The sequence below is a fragment of the Diospyros lotus genome, chromosome 8, assembly GCF_014633365.1.
Source record: "Diospyros lotus cultivar Yz01 chromosome 8, ASM1463336v1, whole genome shotgun sequence".
NCBI classification, from domain to species: domain Eukaryota; kingdom Viridiplantae; phylum Streptophyta; class Magnoliopsida; order Ericales; family Ebenaceae; genus Diospyros; species Diospyros lotus.
The window spans coordinates 15,658,267-15,680,841 of NC_068345.1; positions in this window are offsets into that span (position 1 = coordinate 15,658,267).

The window sequence follows — 22,575 nt, forward strand, 5'->3', positions numbered from 1 at the left end:
TCTACGACTTCTCCGAGCTAGCCACTCATTTCCTCACTTATTTCTCCACCAGCCGAGCTCATCATAAGACGTTAGCCAGCTTTATCAACCTGAAGTAAGGCGAACACGAGCCATTGCAGGATTCATGAATAAGTTATTTCAGAGGCCTTTCAGATCAAGGATCTCACCCTATCGTCGACTCACTGGGACGAAAGCCTCCTGCCATCTTGGATGATCTTAGGATGCGCGTAGCAGGATACATCAACATGGGAGAAGCCTCGGCCACCCGGCACTGCGAAGCCAGGCTACAAGCATGGTGGTAACCCATCCCCCAGTCGGGACCTCCTACCAGGCATTAGCACAACCACAGGAAGGACTCCTATCGAAAACAAGAAAGCCGAGATCACAACAAAGGGTGGAGAGAACCACCTTGGTTGCACTACAACACATACACCCCCATCATAACAAGGTGGGATAGAATTTTTTGAGAGGTCTACAACCTGTAACGACCCGCTCCCACTTACAGGCGCCACCGGTAAATAATCGACCAGATTACTCACCCGACGAACCACAATTAAAGGGTTGGACTATGTTTTAACAGGAAACGCCCTAGGTGGGAACTAGGCTTCGTCCTTCCCTTCGCTCCATTCAGGAATCGGTCCCAACTCAAATAAGAAAACACAGCGGATTGGGACCCGAAACCCGAGTGAGCTTCACCTTTCTCCAACTCGCCTCCTAGCAAGCCAAAGGTGACCCAGGCACAAAGCTAACATAAAAAACACTTCACTGAGTATTGGGAATTTATAAGAACATACCTCGTTGATCTTTACTCGGTCCAAACTTGGCTTCAACACTAAAGTCACATATACATCACGCAGACTCACAATCATCTATCACACTGCTATAATTACAACAACTAGATACCTCTAGTGCTCAATAATGCTTACATTCAAACACATGAATACATATATGAAAATACAGGAGAATACACATCCACACATCTCGAGAAATGATGTTAGTTGCCACAACAGTCTCCCGGCACCATCCCTGCTTGCATTTGGTCTTGCATCATCTACAACATGAGGTAAAACCTCATGAGTCATAAAGACTCAGTAAGGGTGCAATGCATGTAAATATGAATACAACTATGTTTATGTATGCCAAATGCATGCAAATGAGGCTAGGCCCATTCATCCTCACAACCCATTAAGGTTTGAGGCATCAACCTATCAGCCTTCACAACACTAGTCCTCCATATGGCCATAGGTCCACTAGATCTCACATCACGCAAGTGTTAACCACTACATGCAAATGCAACATAAAAATATTATCAAACGTATTTACCAACTTACAAGGCCACCTCCACATGGGGCCATCCCTTACCTGGCTCGAAGCCTTATCTGCCACAGGCAAGAACGTCAACCCGAACTCCTAGCTCTTCTAGGATCACCGCCTTCCCGGTCGAACCTAGATGCAAACACACACAAACCCAACTCCATTAACATCTGGCATTAAACCAATGCCCTCAACTTCGCCACACACCACTAGAACCATCCATCAATAATTTCCCATCAACCCTACCCAAGGGTTCAATCCAACCAATACTATACAATTCATTATCTCACATAATGAAAATAACTAGAAAATAATTAAATTAATTTACCTCAACTAATCTGGGGGAGAAAACCGATCAGATGCCCACACCGGTGTTGCCTTCTTGATTGCCATCTTATGCCCAAAATCCCATTTTAGAGCTTCCAGCACGCTTCTCGGGCCCCAAATTAATTTCCAGAACTTTCCCCAATTTTTCTGGAATTTTTTAGAATTTTTTCCTATTTTTCCAGATTTTCCATATTTTCTTTTTCTTTTAATTTTCTTTTCTTTTCTTTCTTCTCCTTTCTTTTTTCTCCTGCGCACGGCTTCTTCTTCTTCCCTTCCTCTTCACCGCACGGGCACTAGCGCATGTCGACCGCCAGCCACCTAAGCTGCTTGGACCACCGACCGTCGCTACATCTAGCGCTGCCATCGCTGGTCGCGCTACACCGATCGACCGCTGCCGCGAGCCACCGCTGCAAGCAACACCCCCTGCGTGTTGACATGGCCATCCGCCGCTTCGGCCTTCAACCACCGTGAGCCACTAACTCACCTTTGGTCACCGTCGCTAGCCCAAGACGGCCTCATCGCGACCCCTCCAGCTGCCTCCGCCACTGTTGGTTCGCCGCTGCTGGTCTGCTCGCGTCAGCCATGGCCGCCATCGCTGCAACGTGTCTGGCCGCGGCTGCCATGGCCGATCAGCCCTCTCTCTTGCCTCCGATCTCTCTCTCTCTCTCAAAATCTCTTGACCCAGCTCCCTCTCTCTCGGCAATGCTCTCTCCTGAACTCTACTTTCTCTCTCTCACTCTCTGATTCAAATTTTCAAAGAAAATTGGCACTGTAGATGCCTTGGCCTCCAAGCTCGCGCCTATATATATATACATAATTACACATTTTCCCCTCTTTATTTCTCATTAATTCATTTGAGGAATTTTAATAATTTCACTTGAGCCCTCCAAGCTTCAATTTAATTTCAATCAAGCCACAAAATATATTAATTTCTCCAAAATTAATAATTGACTTTACTCGAAAATGCCGATTTCATCCATACGCCTGCACGGGACCTTCATTCCACCCGAAAACACATTAGGGTTGCCTCACTCGCAAAACGGGACCACCCCTAGGCTCCCCTCAGCTTTCCAAAAGTCCCCTGCAACCATTCAATACTGACACCCATTCAAGCTTATACAGAATTTATTCTGAAAGTTATTCTCGGTCGGACTGCTTCTAGCGTCGTTAGCCTTACCTCGAGACACTCACCATTCTCATGCTCTATTCCCTGGACCTCCAAGTCCTGAGGCACTCCCTACAGTCGATTCAGAAATTTTTATTAATTAATTTCTCAAAATCGACCCTTGGATTTCCCAGACCACCCAAGGTCCTTTCAAAATGATCGAAAATTATACATTTTCAACACCATGTAATATCAGGTATTACACAACCCCAGGGTCATCCCCCTCCTAAATATTAGTGAGCAATGACCCCCTCACGGCAACACCGACACCAGCAAGTGGTGTGATTACCACTGTATGTTTGGGCATACAACTGTAGAATGCGCCACCCTAAAAGACCAAATAAAATGCCTAGTCAAGGAAGGTTATCTCCGCCAATATGTTTATAGACCAGATTAAAGGCGATCCCCGCAGGATAACCCAGACAGGAAAAGGAGCCATGGCCCTTAGAGACAGCACTAAGTAGGTAATAGGAAAAATGTCGGATCGCCCCTAGGGAATCCAGTAGCTGGAGTCATTGACACCATCACTGGAGGCTTTGAAAGAGGAGGAGAATCAAGCTCAGCAAGGAAACAACACCTTCGGGCAGTAATGTCAATAGATAGCATCGAGAGGAAACTGAAGAGGATAACCCAACACCCCGCAATCTCTTTCACCGAGGAGGACTTCAAAGGTATCGATCAAAACCTCAATGATCACATGGTAAGGGCAATAAAGAAAGCAAAACCTCTGAAATCAACAACCAAGCGGCATGAACAAGTAGAGAAGCCCCACACCCTAGTGTGCACATGGCAGAGTTAGAACAACAAAATCGGCTATCAGATAAACATTATCAACCCATAACAAAACTCCAACCCGAAGGCTTGGACCCCAGTCCGGAGCAGATCGTCTATGGTAAACATACCTCACCAGATCACCAACAGCATCAATAGAGTTCGCCACCCAGCTGAGCCTAGGAGGAAACCTTCACCCAAATCAAAGAATGCGGGTGAAGCACGGACATACCATAGCTATGCAACCATCATTTCAGGGACTCACTGTTACAGTGCACTTTCCTAAATCAAAGACAGTTACTTCCTTTTATTACTAGTCATATCTTCACAAGGTACAAACATGGGCTTTAATTTCCTTTTGCAATCCCCAAGAATCCTCGGGATATCCCCGTTTTCCCATTACCATGATATTGCCTCAACCCGGATCACCCCAACCCCGCTTGACCAACTAAATACAAGACCAAGTCATTCGCAACCTTGAATCACCTAGTACTCACACTAGTAAAGACAGACATTCAAATGAAATCAACAGAATAATAGGATATTCCAAGGTATTTCCAAAATCCCATGTTTTACTAAAATAATTCAAATACAAGTATGAGCAGACACACCTTGTAGCAAGGCTCCACCCCATGCGGACCTCGGGCCTAGCCCCGTCATTGCTCTAGGCACCTCAAGCCTACCTTGGCCTTATCGAGCCACGCCTTGTATCAGACAGGTGCACATGACCTCAAGCCAGAGTCGGTCCTTTTTTAAATCGTGCTTGGGACCCAGACCAACATGGTCAGTCCGCCCCATGTGAACTTAGAGCACAGCCCCGTCATTGCTCTAGGCACCTTGAGCCTGCCTCAGCCTTATCGAGCCATGTCTTGTATTAGACAGACATACAGGATCTCGAGCCAGACTTGGTCCTCCTTTAAGTTGTGCTCGGCACCTAGACAGACATGGTCAGTTTGCCCCGCGCGGATCTTATGAATAACCCTATCATTGCTCTAGGAACCTCGAGTATAATACCTTATATTTTATATCAAAGATATTTTGAAAGTTATAGGGTTAAAAATGAAATTTATCATAGTTTCGGGTTAACATGTAATATCCAAAACATGAACGAAAGGTAAGTGCCCATGTCAAATCAAGTCAATAAAGGTAAAATTTCCCCAAATAAGTAAGATTTGACAAAACTAAGAGGTTCGCAAAGGTTTGAGGTCGAAAACACTCGATTAGGGGCATCCAAGCCAAAATGTAGAATGTGTAAATTGCTCGAGGGAGGATGAAACGATGAATTTTTCAAAAATTCTTAAGGGAAATGAAAATTTTGGAACTTAAAGGCCTTATTGGAATAGATGAAAAGTTCAGGGGTATCAAGGAAAGGGGCAAAAAGCAATTGGAAATTATTTGGGGGTGAAAGTGTAAAATTTACAAAAAGCAACAAGAAATCGACTGGTCACCCTATGGCCGAGGGCCAGCCACCCTGGATGTCAGGAAGGTCACCTAGAGGCTCCAAGATAGCCTCCAGGTGATGATGGATCGATGGGTGGTGGCCATTAGCCAAGCACGACGGTGATGTGATCGGAATTTATAGCGAAAGTGACCAAGGGTTTGGCCCGATTTTTTGAGGGATTTTGTGCATTATTTAGGGCTAATTGAATATTTTAGAAGCTAGATTTGGTGATTAAGGGATAAGAACAACCAAGATTTGGTGGTTTTTGGCATCGAAAATGGGTATAAATAGGGGTTGAAGGCCGAGGGTTTCAAAAGCAAATCGGTCACAATTTCTCTCATTTTAGCTTGAATTGAGCCTCAAGGTTAGAGGGATTTCATTCTTTGAGTTGTGGGGAGAAAATCTAGAGAATTTGGGAGATAATGGTGTACGTTTCATAGGGTTTTAGCAAGCTTGCCGGAAAGTCGGGCTTCGCTGAACCGTGACCTGTAACCGGACTTTTGAGCTCTTTTCGGTGAGTTTTTCGACCACCCAAGGGTACCCTTAGAACTGGCTTGAGGAGCACTTCAATTCCATGTAGTTAGATCGGCCATCGGAGGTCGTTGCAGATTGCCGGAGCCGGAGAAGACAACCAAAGAAGAAGGTACGCGTGAGCTTCACTCGTCGTGGCTGTGTGTGGCGCGTGAGGTACTGTTTGCCTTTGAAATTATTTTTGTAATTTTCAGAAAAATATTTTAGAAATATTCATGAAAAAATATTTGGTGAAAATTCACGGAAGATAATTATTTTGGAATTTCTAAGGAAATGAATTTATGGAAAAATAGAGAAAAATAAGAAAAATATAGGAAAATATGGGAGAAATAAAAATGTTGATTTCTATAGATACAATGATAATGAGGAGACAATTTGACTATTAGAAGAAGAGATTGCAGGACTTTCGAAATCTAACATGCTTTACGAGGTAAAAAATGACTTTTTCCGAGATAAGGTGAGTGATTTGATTCCAGTTTTACCCTTTGTCTTGGAAGTGTTTTGATGTGTATGTAGTAGGTTCAGGTGAGCGGTTCTACCCTCCCAAGCCTAGGTTGCACGTATTTAGACCAGTTCTAGCGAGCGGTTATACCCTCCAGAACTTGGCGTTTTACTTAAGTATACTTGTGGCATCGTATACATATTGAACATGTGGTATATTGCATCAACTATTTTCACTTATGAAAAGTCAGTGCATGGCGTGAGGTTTTCATATCATCGTGGTATTGATTTTGTGTCGTTGTTATGAGATGGGGTCTGCTTAAGAATGGGGCAAGGTTAATCCCAGTGATCGGGTGACATGGGCGGACACCGGGAGATTAAGTATGTCGCGGCAAGGTCAATCCCAATGGTGTGTGGAGTGGATTTTCCACGGGAGATTGAGTATGCTAGAGAGATTTCTCAAGATATATGTGTTGCATATTGTCGTTGTCTATATATGCCAAGCTCGTAATCATTTATACATTCGGTAGACTGTATCATGCCATCACTTAGATGTTTCATCATCTAATTTGGGTTATGCCCCTGGAACATTCAATGTTCCAGCCAGGGACTACTGCGAAGGCAAGGATGTGGCTAGTTAAGGGCCGACGGTGTTTAGTGTGATAGTTGTTATCATTTTAAAGCAATAGTACTTATTTTGATATATGTATGAACGATCGCGTGATACTGTTGTTATCATTTTGTAACGTTGTAATATTTTTTTTGATGTGGAAACACTATGTATGAACCTCGTGGTAAGCCACGGTATTTTAACGTTATTATATCCGTTGCGTAACATTATGACTTGTTTAATTTAAGACTATTGATCTTGTTAGTTAAACGAGTAAGACTGAGGTTTTCGGGATCTTGTGTGCATGTGAAGATTGATCTTATATCCGACCTATGTATGCATGTGAAGATTGTTCGTTGAATCGTAGTATGTGTCGAGCATGTTAAAGCATGTGAAGATTGTTCTTGATGCATTGCGCGTGATGAACTTGGAAAAAAAAAAAAAATTCCTGGAATTTCCCTTATAGTGACATGCCTGGCGAGGTGGGGTATTACATCGAGTCTGCCTCGGCCCTATCAAGCCACGCCTTGTATCAGACAGGCGCACAGGACCTCGAGCTAGACTCGGTCCTTCTTTAAACCATGTTCGGGACCCAGACGACATGGTCAGTTCGCCCCACGTGGACCTCGGGCATAGCCCTGCCATTGCTATAGGCGCCTCGAGCCTGCCTCGGCCTTATCGAGCCATGCCTTGTATCAAACAGGTGCACAGGACCTCGAGCCAGACTCGGTCCTCCTTTAAGTCGTGCTCGGGACCCAGACCGACATGGTTAATCCACCTTGCGCGAACCTCGGCCCTATCAAGCCACGCCTTGTATCAAATAAACGCACAAGACCTTGAGTTAGACTCGGTCCGATTACAAAGTATCTTATATTAAATACGACCAAAAGGGTCAAGAGACGATGCTATCACCAAAAAGAGCATCCAAGACACAACAAAAAACAAGGTACCCAGAAGACACCTACATTTCATTACGAAACTTATATCTGATTACAAGCTTCACATCTATAATGATTTTACGTTACACTTGCCTATCATGTTAAAACTGCTACAAGACACAAACATCTAAAGGCACACCCAAAGTAAAAGCAAGGCCAAGCAGCAGTCACCGCAGGACGCGCTCCTTCTATAATCATCAGTAACTGCTTTCCCCACGGGCCACTTGGGAAAGACTAAAACTCTTTTGTACCGCCAAACATCCTATCCCCAAAGGTGTCGGATTCCGTTAGCGCGGTAACTGCTCCCGAAGCGAATCCAAGACGATCTAGCGCCTAGGTGATGTCGAGATTTCCCACTTTCAAACTTGGAGCTGTCAAACGACCCCCCACCTCCAACTTGATAATGTCAACATCAAAGATCCAAGCACTCAGACGCCGAAGCACGGTATTTCCACCAAAGGCAAACTCTGAGAAAGCCACATCACCCATTTTAAACACAACATGTCTCACCCATCCTAGTACTACCCTTATCTTAACACGCTTAACCCCCGACCTCTCGACCCCTACTGCGCCACTCGAAAAATTGCCATTCGCAAGGTCGCCAGCAGAAACACCCTTCCTAGATGAAAAACCCCCACTACGAATCACTAAACCCATTTCCCTGGTCTCCCAGAACTAGGACGCAAACGAACGCAGACAACATGAATAGGAACCAAGGGCTTTCCTCTCCCTTTTTATAGGCACAATCGCCCGACGATCAAAAAATCTTCATTGTCCCTTGGAAATTAAATATGGTGAGGCCCCAAAAAAGTGTGCCATCAATATGGTCATACCCCCGCCTCAGAAACTGAAGGGCTACCCCTACCATGATCAATCAAATCCTTCCATGTGCTAGTAGAACACCCGAACGACGAAACGCCTCGCAAAGTACCAGGCCTGGCGTCGCCGAAATGTCACTTCATTTATAACCTCAAAATTCGCGCCACACGCACAATTCCCTCGAATCGCTACGAAACTCCAGATTCTGTACTCCAAAACACTTTCCCCCGAACCCTAAGATCGGGCGCCAACCTTAGCACTTAAATCAGGAACCACTGCGTCAACATTCAAGGGCCCCGGCTTGGCTAGGAAAAAGCGTGACACACTAGAAAGAAAACAAAGGAGACGTCTTACGAAAAAGAAAAGCAATTGGACATTTCATTACCAGTAGCAAGTCAAAAGGCAACAAAAATAGCAGGCTGCAATATCACAAGCCCTAACAAAATCGGGCTACCAAGAGAACACCAAGAAATCTATGCTATTGCAAAAGAAAAAAGCAACAAATCAGCCCAACTCGGCCCGAGCCTCAGTGTCGTCAGCAACACTCTCCTCGGCTCAATTCATCTCGACTCCAGGAGTTCCCCTTGAAGTCCTGGCGCGTGCCTCTTCGATCGAGTCAACAAGTCAACGGCCTTTGACTCTCATATATGGCTTGTAAGGCTGTAGGTTTAGGCCTGGGAACAAAGTCTGAACGTGGAGTAGGGCTTCCTCGTAGCCTTCCAAATACTCGCCTGTGGCCTCCAACATCTGAGCCCTACCAACCTCTGGCATAGATCAGGCGGCCTTAAGCCTCGCTTTCAGGTGGGCAATCTCCGCCTTCAAAGCATGAAGCTCCGCCCTGGCATCATCGCGCTGGCGGCCAAGACGGCTTATGACCTCACAATAGCGAATCAGCAACGCCTCCGACCCCTCCAGCCGCTGACTCAAGTCGGTCGTCGCCCTAGCTACTTCTTCTCCCACCTTGCTCTTCGCCGCCTCTTGGACTCGTCTTATCTCCTCTCGATGCGAATGCTTGAGAGCAAACACCTTCGATTGGAATCCGAGCTCCAGCCCATGACACTCCACCAAAACCCCCAAAGCTCGATCCTCCACCCGGCGGTACGCCGCCCATCAATCCCCTATAGTAAAAGGATTAAAGACACCCATAAAAAGAACGCCAGCAAATGACTCGACCCCTTTGGCACCCTTCAGGCGTTTCCCAACCTACGACCGCCCCTCATCGATAATGAGTCCTCCGGAAGGCAATGCCAAAACAACACTAGAGGCAGTTAGAAAAACTAGCGTAGCGGAAGAAAGTATAGGATCAACCTCTAGAGGAGCAACATCTCCCTTGCTGGCGTTGTTAGAAACCTCTATCTTTCCCTCAAAGATAGCCTTTAGCATTCCCTTGTTAAGACGGGGAGCCATTTCGCCCCAAGAAACAATTAAAGGGGAAGACTTAGAAAAAATAATGCATCTTTTAACATAAGGAAGAAGAAGAAGTAACGATGGAAAACTCAGAGGGAAAGGATGCACCCCTTATATTGTGCCCGTACATTGCGCCCGAAAGAAAGCAAAACGCCATCAGACACTTAGCAAGTGCTAGGGGTGCCACCTGTCGCGCACCTACCACACATTCAAAGCTTCGAGGGAACTCACGAGCCGTCGCTCATACCTGCGGTAGTGATCTCCCTAGCATGACGCTTCATACCCCGAGGTTCCATGCGTTGTATACCAAAACATCGAGGAACTTTCCCCACCGCTAATCCCTATCTTACAAGGATTGGGAGGAAGACCATAACTAAAATGCTGCCCCTATAAGTGTACTCAAAACCTTACCAAAGGTAACGCGAATGAGAGCTCAGCCACACCCTGAACACACCCTAACAGCAACGCAAGACTCCACCAATGCACATTTAAGATAGCCAACCGGCCACCACGTGTTACCAGTCAGCACACAGAGAAAACTAGTTTGCCTTGGAGGTCAGGCCAACCTCAAACGACTCCAGGGCCAACATCTATTCAAACAAAACCAAAGTCAGCTCGGTCGTCCACCTCGTTCAGATTTTAATGGCAATCCAACTCTTCAAAACTAGCATATGAAGCAAAATTGCCCAGGCCTCCCTTCTCTAGCTTGACTGCTCGCCTCTTAAGCATCCAACTTAGGGGCTGTGGACCGTCCGAGCCCAATCTTGGCCCCATCTCTCAGCCCATCTCTGGGCCCAATCTTAGCCCTCTCTCTGAGCCCAATCTTGACCCTCTATATGGGCCCAATCTCGGCCCATCTCTTGGTCCTGCCCCAGCCTGCCGCAACATCATTACCACCCCCACTAGGTATCCGCGCGGCCACCTCAGATCCCATCCTCATTAATGGAGGATCCCATCCACATTAATGAGGGTCCCGTCGCCACCATGCTACTACCTGGGAACCTCTATCGATGCCGGATAGTCAGTCCCATCACTTGCAGACGCATGCATGTAGGATGACGTCTCCTTCTTCTATATCAGTCAACTCTTTCCAGAGCCAAGGTATGTTCTGTCCTCTAACCTACTGATACACTGCCCCATTTCTTACTCTTACTCACTCAAGCGTCAAAGTGCTTGCAAGTGCCAGTCACCCCCTGGACGGACCCGTCGCCAGAGCCCGCACCCTGTCATTGCGACCCTGCATCCAATCGCCCTCTTTTTGGTCAGAAAGGAACAAACACTTATTCACACCTCTTCTTGTTAGAAATATGATCGCTTAAATCTTAAAAAGTATACTAATTCGTATCAAGTAATATAATGGATATGAGTCTAAATATTGATTACTCATGGACTAATCTGTTTAACTGCTAAAATTATGGAATTACATGTTTTAAGTTAAACCTATCGAATATTGTTATGCCATAGATTTTTCAAATGTCTATTAGGAAATTTTTTTAATTAATAAATACAAGTGAACATATTTTTTTCAAGAATAATTATGAATAAATAGTAAAGGAATGATTAATAATATTAATAATAATGATTTTGAGGTTAAAATTATAGAAAAAAAAAAGTAACAAGTCAACCTATAAAAAAAAGCTAAGTGAACAATAAAACAAGGGACTTTTTGGGGCACGAGGAGTAGAAGAAATGAGACAGTATGTTGCCCTCGGAAAGCTGAATTTTCTTATCAGAAGGTTGGAACCTCTTCCCAAACGAGAATCAATTAGGCTAGAATTTATTCTCGATCCCATGGTCGCTTCTTCCCGGACTCTCCTTCTTCCTGGATACTCCTTCCTCTAGCACATAGCTTCTTCTCGAATCTCACGTGGAATGCTACTTCATAGACTTTGTTCTTCCTAGGCCTCACACGGAATGTGTCTTCCTAAACTCTCCTTATTCCCAGACTACAGTATGTTAGTCCCTTAGAATATGACCACTCAAGAGGGGGGTGAATTGAGTGCTTAAAAATTTATTATTTTTCTTAACACCAATTTTAATGAATGATATTATAAAATTATTTATCTATTTTAATAAATATATAAATATTCAATCTTTGGTTAACTTATTTATTTTGACAAAAATATTTATTTATTTAATTTATTTTATTATACCTTATGATATTGCAATCAACAAGATGAACATTAAAGCAATATAAATAAATGATGGACAAGGCGATATATAGTGGTTCGATGTATTCCAAACACCTAATCCACTCTCCCAATGTCTAACCTGTTGGAAATGTATGCCCTAAAGACACGTTTTGTTTAATTTATGGTAATGATGTTTCTTTTATTCAGTTTATGGCACATATATTATTTGCATTTAATTGTTGGAAAAGTGTCCATGCTATTAAGTAAGTGATTCATGTGATGGGTCGTTCTTCACAGTTAGGCATGAATCATCGGTACTTAATAAGCAAGAAAAACATTACTCTTGATCTTTTGACAGAACTGGGCATTCTATCATGATAAGATCATTGTGCAATAGATCCTAATGGAGGATGGCTTGCCTTAGCCAGTAAACAGTCCGTTTACTCTAATTGTACAAGCGCATTTGGAATGCGTAGAGTGGACCTGTGATAGAAGCTGATGACAAAGTACTAATTATCATGGAGCTAGTCTATCACTGCTACTACGTGGACGAGTACTCTAATACTTGAGTATTAGTTGGTGGTCTAGTGAACCTAGAGCTATATTCTTAGATTCATTGTAGGTGAGGTCTATCAAAGATCAATATCCTTTTGAGTTGGGAGTATGGTTTCTAATTAGCTAAGACAGACTAATACAAGATAGTTTCTGTGATTCACCCCCTTGTGATTGTCCAAGAATAATCAAATAATCCAGGGCCCTGGGAACGTGACTTATGAGTGTGTGCTTCTGGGTAGCTCCCAGTGATAAGCAAGTACATTCGAGTAGTCACGGATTATTGGACTAATGATCTAAGGATGGTAGAAATCATTTAGAGAGGTGTTGGTACATTATTCCTTTCTAAATGATGGGTGTTACGCAGAGGGGTATTTTCGTCATTACACTAGTAGGTCAAAGACATGGCATATGCAAAATTATTCGTGGGGTCAGTGTTACCATATGGTGATAGTTGGAACACTTAGAATGACAAAATATAGCTACTAGGTAGCAGGGATATTTTGGTCATTTTAGTAGCCGTGAATAATTTGTCTTTTGGTCCCCGGGGTAGCTCGATGTAACTCATGTATTTTTTAATACATTTGGCTTGTTGAATGAATTACATTGAGAGAGAATTATTTTATTCAGAACGGTCCATAATTAATTGGGCTAGAATAAAATAATAGTTCATTAGGGTTTTTAATTAATTAATTGGGCTAACCCAATTAGAAAATTAATTAAATGATCTTGGCCCATTAGGGTTTGGCCCACTAGGGTTTTAACCCTAGGGTTCTCCCTATATATATCTCTCTTTGCTTGTTTTTCATCCAAGGTCGTTTTTGCTCTTCTTCACCGAAGAGAGGCCACGAGTTCGAGTCATATTTCGGAAGATCGAAAGAGAGCCTCGAAGTTCTGATGCGAAGGAGCCGAAGGATAGCAAGACAGCCGTCGTCTCCACCACGCGAAGAAGCTACTGCGCATCCTGCCCCTATCACCCCATTCTGACCGGTAATCAGCCGTAAAAGTAAGTCTCTTAGATTCTAATCAATACGAGGAACGGTTTTGATTTTAAACCGCTTCCGTTGCATGCTATGTTTCCTCGTTAATGATCCTTCATAACCACCATTGGGGTTCCACTAGATCCAACCAACACCAAGGTTTTCCTTTAGCTTACCTTAGAAACTACAACCATACACATACACGTTCACCTAGATTTAACTAGATCTAGGTAATCGATACAAACAATGCAAACAGATCTAATAGTTACATAGATAGTCCACACTTGGACGCAAATAAAACAATGGAAATCAATAATATTACAAGGTGACAGTAAGTAAATAAATGAATCGACCTCAGCCTTGATTGGAGAGAAAAAGAAGACTACTTGTAAATCTGTTCTCCAAATACGTCGGGGCTCGTCGGTGAATGTAGAAAGTTGATTCGCGAGCCTTGGATTGATTGAATACGTACTTGAGTGTGAATGAATGTTGTTCAATGTGTTAGGGTTGCAAAAGTGTACTGTAGACATGCTTAGGGGGGTTTTATACCAAGTTTGGACGCTGCTATAACGTTTCAATTTCTAACCGTTAAGGCAAGGGTCGACCTTTTGAAAGCTGTGGGTTGACCTTGGTTTGAAGTAGGGCTACCTTTGAAAGTTACAGGGTCGACCTTAGGCAACACTATTTTAACAGATTTCTAAAATTTCAAAAATATGGTCGACCTTTTGAAAGATGTTACCGTCGGTTTGAAGTAGGGTCGACCTTTCAGTACTCACATCCTTCCCATGACTTGGTTTCTTCTTCCAGCCACCCAATTCCATCTTTCCATGAACTGCGCGGCCAGCCACCCAACACTCACCATTCCTTTGCATGTCCTCATTCTTCTCGGGTGCAGCAACCCCCAAAACAACATCGTTTCATGCCCAAAGATCCCTACTTCTAGAAATTCCAACGTTGCCTCCCCTGGAACTCTAACCCGCTCACACGCATGCAACCACCAACTATGAGCTCTCCCACCTATATATGCGCAAAGATTAATTTTATACTAACCCAACTCTCAGTTGTTGAAATTACACTTAGACCCTAGAAATTTTTGAAAACTCTCAATCAACTCCCTATTCTCACATTGCAACGCACATGCATGCAAGCACACGTGAGCCCTCTTGGCTAAGCCGTATGGCTGCCCCTAATTCAATACTCCCTAACTCTCATTTTTTCAATTAGGCTGTGCGTGGATGCTTTATGCATTACATGGAGTCTTGCAATCTTTAATTGGGTGTAATCCCTCTTGAAAACATCATGTTAAATATAGAACAATAAACACCTGGAGGCATCCTCTAACAACCTGAAATTTCACCTGGGCAGGCCACCTAAAGGCCACAAACCTACTTTGACAGCTCGCTGTAAACCCCACCTTCTCCTGAAGGACTCCCTAAGCCACTAAGTCCTCTAGGGGGGATTCCTCTTAATTAAGCCCATCCAAATTTGACCAAGGACCACAGTCCTCATGCCCAAAGCATGCATGCTCATCCCCGATATGTGGTAAAAAACATTATAAATGGCCTCTCTCTCATTAAAAAATGTACCTCTTTTATATTTTTCATCCTTTATTTATTGTGTATCTAGAAGAACCTCTACAAGTTCCCCTAGATAACTATTTTCCTTCATATATTGACTTAAGCATCAGAGGGCATACATAAGGTGAGGAATCCCCACGTTCCTTCTAACTTGTTCTTGTGAGCATAGTTATGCCCCAAACTCACAGGAAGATACTCCTGAATAGATTAATCCTCCACTGAAAATGCACCTGAGGGCTTATTCGAGACTTTTATCAGGAAATCAGAGATTGGAACCACCCGTTACATATTTCCACGAGCAAACACCTGCTAGTTATTCTCCGCGCTCCATTGCAAGTGTAGCGTTCCGGTGCAAGAATTCTCAATTGTTGTATTTTGGCAACAATAATTTGGCTACATCTGTAGGAACTAATAAAAATTTAAGATTGATGGTGAGAACAACCAAGTCTGTTTGTGCCAAAAATCGGTAAGGTAATACAAAAAAGAACACTAACCAACACACTTCATCTGGGGGACTGGGGATCTTGCTTGTTAATAAGGTCCTCGAACATGGGGTTATTATATGTCAAATATAGATTTCCATGAACCCTCAACAACCGAAAGAATAAGTCTTTAAGTGGCTACAGGCATACCAAGGTCCCCGCTAAAGCATCACTAACTATTTTGCTCACTGAATATGAAGATCCAAAGAAAGATTGTAGTGCATTGGACAAGAGACAAAATAACCACTCTTGCCAAGCCTACATTGTGAATACTCCAAAGAAATAAGGATTCAACATACCTACTTAGCATTCAATAGAGCTTTACACGATTCATTGAAGTAGTATGGGGATCGTTTTTGAAAACACTCCTTTGAAAGCCCGAAACCTACAAATTAGTATGGTAGTCGTAGCGCTCTTTTAAATAGCAACATTTCTACCATCGAGAGGATCTCTGCATGTTGACCAATGCCTTTCCTAGCAAATTTTCCTGCTTAAGCCAACAGGTATGCTATGTAGATAAAGATTTAGAGTACTTTCAAAGAGAAAATAGAGAGACAGAACACACCAGCTAATTCACCAAAAGGAATGAAAACTCTTTATGTTAGATAAGCCAAGGCCATAACCCTATTAGTGGTGAGAGCAAAGCAAAGGTATATATGGCAACCACTCAGGCCTAGTTATAGAAGATAAGGTTGTCATAATGCCCAATCAGAATCGCTCCAGAGGACTAAGGCGATGTATTGACGTCTCATGATGACCTCCATGTCATCTCCCTCATAATCACCGAGCATCTCCCATTAAGGGAATTTTGATTGACAACATTCTACAAAAGAGGCAACACTTGTTGTGGGAATCATGATATATAATGTTGAGCACGTGCCCTTGGAATGTGACTTGACAAGTTAACTTTATGGTGATCAAGACACCTTCTTCTACAAATGCAATCTTGGGGAGATCTTTGATTAATGACATGAGGCACAAGTTAGCGTAGCAAGTCACAGATGTAAGTAAGACATATTAAACCATAAGAATAAAATGTTGATACAAATATTCCCTTATTGCAGACATAAGCGAGAAATATCAAACCGCCGAAACAAAATATTAATATAGATATTCTTTGATTGCGGATGTATGCGAGATACGTTGAATCGCTTAAACAAAACTCCAGAACTCTGGCATCCTCGCTTTTTAAACCTTAGATACTTTAACACTCTTATGCATGCACATATCACCAAGGTAGCTAAATTCGAACTTTGTCGACAAAAATATATATATGATTGGTCATCTCTCTATATGGTTATCCACTCTAACATATATACACACCTCTAGTATTCTCATTATGGAATTCTTGGTGCAGAAGTAAGCACGATGCACTGAATTGCATAAGCAAAATTATGGTAACCTTAACCTTAAGACCAGCGATTTATAAAACTGGTAGTCCAATCTTGTTTGGGAGTCATCTTGTAGTAATCTAGAGCCAAGACTTTAGGCTGACCCAAATTCCCTGTGATAACCCGATCCTATGCTTCTAGGAAAACCTAGGTCCCTCGTTGTAATCCGGCGCTAAGAAGTCAGGCTAATCTGGATTCCCTACAATGATTCGATGCTAAGTCTCTAGACAAACTTGGGTTCCTTATAGTAATCCGGTGCTAAGCCTCCAGGAAAACCTAGATTCTCTATGGTGACCAAATCTGAGACATAATATACATTATGTACATCTGGATTCTTACTGTGGAGATAGGCAAGACATACCGAACCACGTAAACAAAATTGTAGCCACTTGTAAAGACTAGTAATTTGAAAGACTGATGAACCACAAAACCATTAACCTAGCCCCATTGAGAGGTCACCCTTTGGTAATCTAGTGCCAAACCTTTGGACTGACTTGGAGTCCCCGTTGTGATCTAGTGCCATGCCATAAGAATAACCTAAATCCCTTATCATAGTCCGATGCCAAGCCTCATAAGCTAACCTGGACTCCTTGTAAAGATCTTATGTTAAGTCTTTTGACAAACTTGGACACTTGGTCGTAATCCGGCGCAAAGCCCTAAGGCAAATGTAGATTCTCTAAGGTGACCTAACTCCGGGGCAAGAGATAAAAACTTATTCACGTGCCACCTGCAGCAATCTAGCGTCAAGCCTATAGGCTAACTCGGATTCCCCATCATGATCCAGTGCCATGTCACGAGACTAACCTAGATCCCTTATCATAGTCTAATGCCAAGCCCTATAAGCTAACCTAGTCTCTTGATAAACATGGATCCCTAGTCGAAATCCAAAGCCAAGCCCCTGGGCAAACCCAATGTGATAAATGATAAACACCCAAGAGAAGGGTGAACTGGGTTTCCAAAAACTTTTTAAATTTAAAGTCTTTTGAGCAAAGGAAACTATTTGGCCTTTTAGAAAATTTAAAAGTTGAATATAAGAGATTTTATTGAAAGCTGAAACTTTTGGTACTTTAAAGAAAAAAGAAAAGAAAAGATGATGCAAGTATAAATTGAATGACAATAAGCTTTGTAAAATCAATTTATATTGTTGAAACTATAAACTTTGAAAGTTGGAAATAAAAACTAACTTGTTGAAATGAAATGAAATGAAATATAAATAATGCAACACAAACAAATTTATAGTGGTTTAGCTCAACCAACGTAATCCACTCCCTTGGCTTCTCACCAAGGACTTTAACAAACTACTATAGCTTTTGCAGACTCAGCTATAACCTCAACTTTTCACAGGTGCAGCTATAACCTTTATTTTTCACATGCTCAGCAGTAACCAAATACAACAATTTTTCAAGCCTTAATCAAAACCACTACATTTTGAAAGGATAAGGTGTAATGTCTTACGTACCCTTTAAGGATCAAGCGTAACCTCAACAAGATAAGAAGGGATTACAATTTGAAACACTTGAGAAGCTTTTACAATATTAAGAACAAATAACAAGAAAAGCTTCTCATAAAGAAAATAGAGATAGAAAGAATGTAAAAAATATAAGCATTCATTCTTTCTTTTTCTAATTTGAAGATGAAAGCTTGAAGAATCTCTTTGGTTTATGTCAATTGAAGGAATTCCAGAACAACAGCTTGTTTCTTCATCTTCATCTTCTTTTATAGTTGCTATCAAAAGATTAAAATCTGCAAGGACGACCTTCTTTTTCCCCTAAAATAATCATTAGAATATTTAAAAATCATGCTAAATGATTGAGGGAAAATTTAGAGCCTTTTTGAAGCCTTAACGGTCTAATTTGTACATTAAAAGCAGTTGCAACAACTAGTTTAATAGCTTCAACACACTGTTTACTCGAGTAAATTTGGCCTTTACTTGACTAACTTTGGTCTCCACACGAGTAAGCTTTAACAGCACTCAAGTAGATTCAACATATACTCGATTATACTCAACAACTATTCAGTTATGCTCAGCAATACTCTATTATATAGAAACATGCGTAAGATACTCAATTATCTCTCACTAATAGTTGATTATCCATCAACTTATACTTGATTGCTCACCAAAAATACTCGATTAAAAAGAATAAAACCTTATCATCATTGTTCAAACATAATTACTCGACTATAGAGATGACATACTTGACTGATACAAGATTTTACTTGATTTTGCCTATCTCTTAGTTGACTAATGAGATATATCACTCAACTATAACCTTTATCACTTGATTTCTTTCAAAATAGCCAAAACTTGCAATAAACACTCGATTACTAAGAGCATTCACTTGAGTAATATTCAAGCATACCCGATTTATCCTATGCTTTATTCGACTATCATTCAAACAACATATATTACTTTGAATATCATCAAAACAAGTTCTTCATCATCATCTAAACATTGACCTTATATATAAAACTCAATTTTCTCATCAACATCTAAAATAACATAAACCTTAAACTCAAACAAATAGGATGTTTAAAAACACAAGTGACGTTTGTGAAATTACTTTCCAAATACATTCACTTGGTTACATAGAAAGCCTTGGAAGACAAGAGATATTTTAAAGCACATGACTTTGAAAACAAGTTGAGAACATTACATGTGATATACCTAGGAAAGCGAGGCAGATATATTATCAAATGTGGGCCCCAATTTCGATGAGTTAAAGCAAAGATGGGTGATCGAAGAAGACCCGCCCGGTTGAGCCGAGTGGGTTCCCACTCGGTTGGACCGAGTGGACAGCCCCACTCGGCATAGCCGAGTGGCTGGGAAAGCGAAACAGATATATGATCAAATGTGGGCCCCAATTTCGATGAGTTAAATCGAAGATGGGCGATCGAAGAAGACCCCCCCGGTTGAGCCGAGTGGACAGCCCCACTCGGCATAGCCGAGTGGTCCTCCACTCGACAGCCGAGTAGCTAACCCCCACTCGGCACAACCGAGTGGGGATCCACTTGGCATAGCCGGGTGGCTCCCCCCACTTGACACAACCGAGTGGGGGTCCACTCGGTCATGCCGAGTGGAGAGCAAACCCCCCTCGGTACAACCGAGTGGGGGTCCACTTGATCATGCCAAGTGGAGGGCCACTTGGTCATGTCGAGTGGCCCCTCCTCCTTAAACTTGGCCATGCCGAGTGCTCCTTCGGATTAGCAATCCAGCCGAGTCCCCCCCGTCTCGCCAGCCAAATGGGCCCCAAAATTTCCATAATGGACCACGAGAATCTTGCCGAAAATACCGTGAGGCCTCTCTCTCTCCTCCACTATAAATATGAGACCCCACTTTCATCTCAAGGTACGCAATTTTGAGTAATTGAAGTACAATTTTCTCATTTTCTCTCGAGATCTGACTCAAACATCGGAGGGTTTACGTGGGGACCCCCACCCGCGTCCTAACGGTGCTCTCGTTTTGTAGGCCACTCGGTCACCAAGGCCACTCGTCACTAAGGCCACTCGGTCACCAAGGCCACTCGTCATCTTCAGGCCACTCGTCATGAAGGCCACTCATCACCAAGGCCACTCGGTCACCAAGGCCACTCGTTATCTTCAGGCCACTCGTCACTAAGGCCACTCGGTCACCAAGGCCACTCGTCATCTTCAGGCCACTCGTCACCAAGGCCACTCGGTCATTTTAGGCCACCAGATCATTTTAGACCACCAGATCATTTTGGGTCACCAGATCATCAGCTCTATCAGATTATAAGATCTGGACCTTTACCAGATCCAATTGCTTGTCAAGATTCTCATCAGCAAAGACACGACTCCAAAGACTTTGTGTCTATCAGCAATTAAAAATAGATTATTGTATTTTGGCAACAACAATTGGCACCGTCTGTGGGAAACGCAAGACGAAAAGTCAACTTAAGAATGGAAAATAGCCGTGAACACCGACGAACTCTCTCTCAAGGTATTGAAACACGCCCGCCACCACGGAACTCTCAACAACAAGGAGCTCCTCCTCCCCCTCATAATGCTCAAACACAAGGGGGTGATCGCTCCATTTCTCCAAACCGGTAAATGGGGAATCAACCAATCCCACCTTCACCTAACATCGGCTCAAGATCACTCCCTACTGATCAAGCAAGGACATCACGACAGCCACCACGTACGGTCCCGTGGGAAGAGTATGAAGCATTGAGACAACAACACATGGAAGGCATGCAAGCACTTCGAGACATGGTTGGAGTACTTCAAAGTATGATGCTTGGAGGGACGTTGCTTGATGCTCTGAAAAAGTTTATGCCTCAGCCCGTGGTGGGAGCTGATTCCTACCAAGAAGCTACTCCTGATTCTCATTCTCGGTCTACGCCTCGACGGGAGGATAGGCCCAAATTGCCACCACCAAGAAGGAACCCTCATTCCGTGCCCCGAAGAAATGGAAACCCAAGAATGGAAAACAGAACCAGAAGCCCTCAAAGGTGGAGGTATCATGAAACAGTGGCCAGTACACTAACAAGACATGACAATCAGACAACAGCTACCATACGTGATGACATGAAAATAGTAGTAGAAGAGGTGCTTGAGTGAAAAAACTTAATCCCTGCAACAGAAGAGCACCAACGTAGAAAATGTCCTTTTACTGCAGATATATTGGAGAGACCGCTGCCTCAAAAATTCAAAATGCCACAAATCACCCTCTACTCAGGAAAAGACGACCCATATGATCATGTTCAGAATTATGAGTCACTGATGATATTGCATGGATGGGATGACGACATAATGTGCCGAGCATTTTCCTTAACACTATCAGGACATGCTCGAACATAGTTTAACAGCCTTCCAGAAGCCTCTATTTCATCATTTGGGCAGCTTAGGACAGAATTCATCAAGGCTTTTGTAATTAACAATCGAAGAAAAAAGGATGCCACATATTTGCTCAGCATACGACAAGGGATTAAGGAATCTTTACGTCAATTTGTGGTTAGATTTCGCAATGCCACTCTTGAAGCCCCGGACTTGCCAGCTCAAGTGGCAGTGTCTGTTATGCTCCAAGGGACACGTCTCGCCTCTCTCCAAGAATCACTTTCTTTAGACCCTCCAACGTCCCTGGCCGATTTATTTGTCAGAGCAAACCGGTATATCCTCCACACTGAAATTATGAGGAATGTGGCAGGGAATGAAGACAAAGAAAGGAAGAGAAAGGAGCGCGAAGGGGAAGAAGAGCCTATTCGACGACAGGAAAGGATTAGAAGACCGGATGTACCTAAACCTCACTTTAATCATTATACTCGACTTTTACAACCTCGGTCAACTATACTAGCCGCAGTAGAGGGAGAAGGACTCCTTAAACTACCTCGCAGAGTTGACCGACCTATGGGAAAAAATCAAGAAGAGTATTACAGATATCATCGAACTCGGGGACATTCCACTGATCACTGCAGAGAATTGAAGAACCAGATTGAGATGCTCATTCGTGAAGGGCACTTGCAAAGATATGTGAGAAACGAAGAAGAAGAAAACAGGGAACCCCGGCAAAGGGGAGATAAACGTGATGGGCATGAAAGGCCAAACCCGAGGTAACAAGAGAGAGGAAGAGATCGTCGGCAAGATACTCATGTAGACAATGAGCCGACTCAACAGGCCATTCACGTTATTTCAGGTGGGGAAACCCTAGGTGGGGACACATCAGCCTCCCGAAAGGCATAC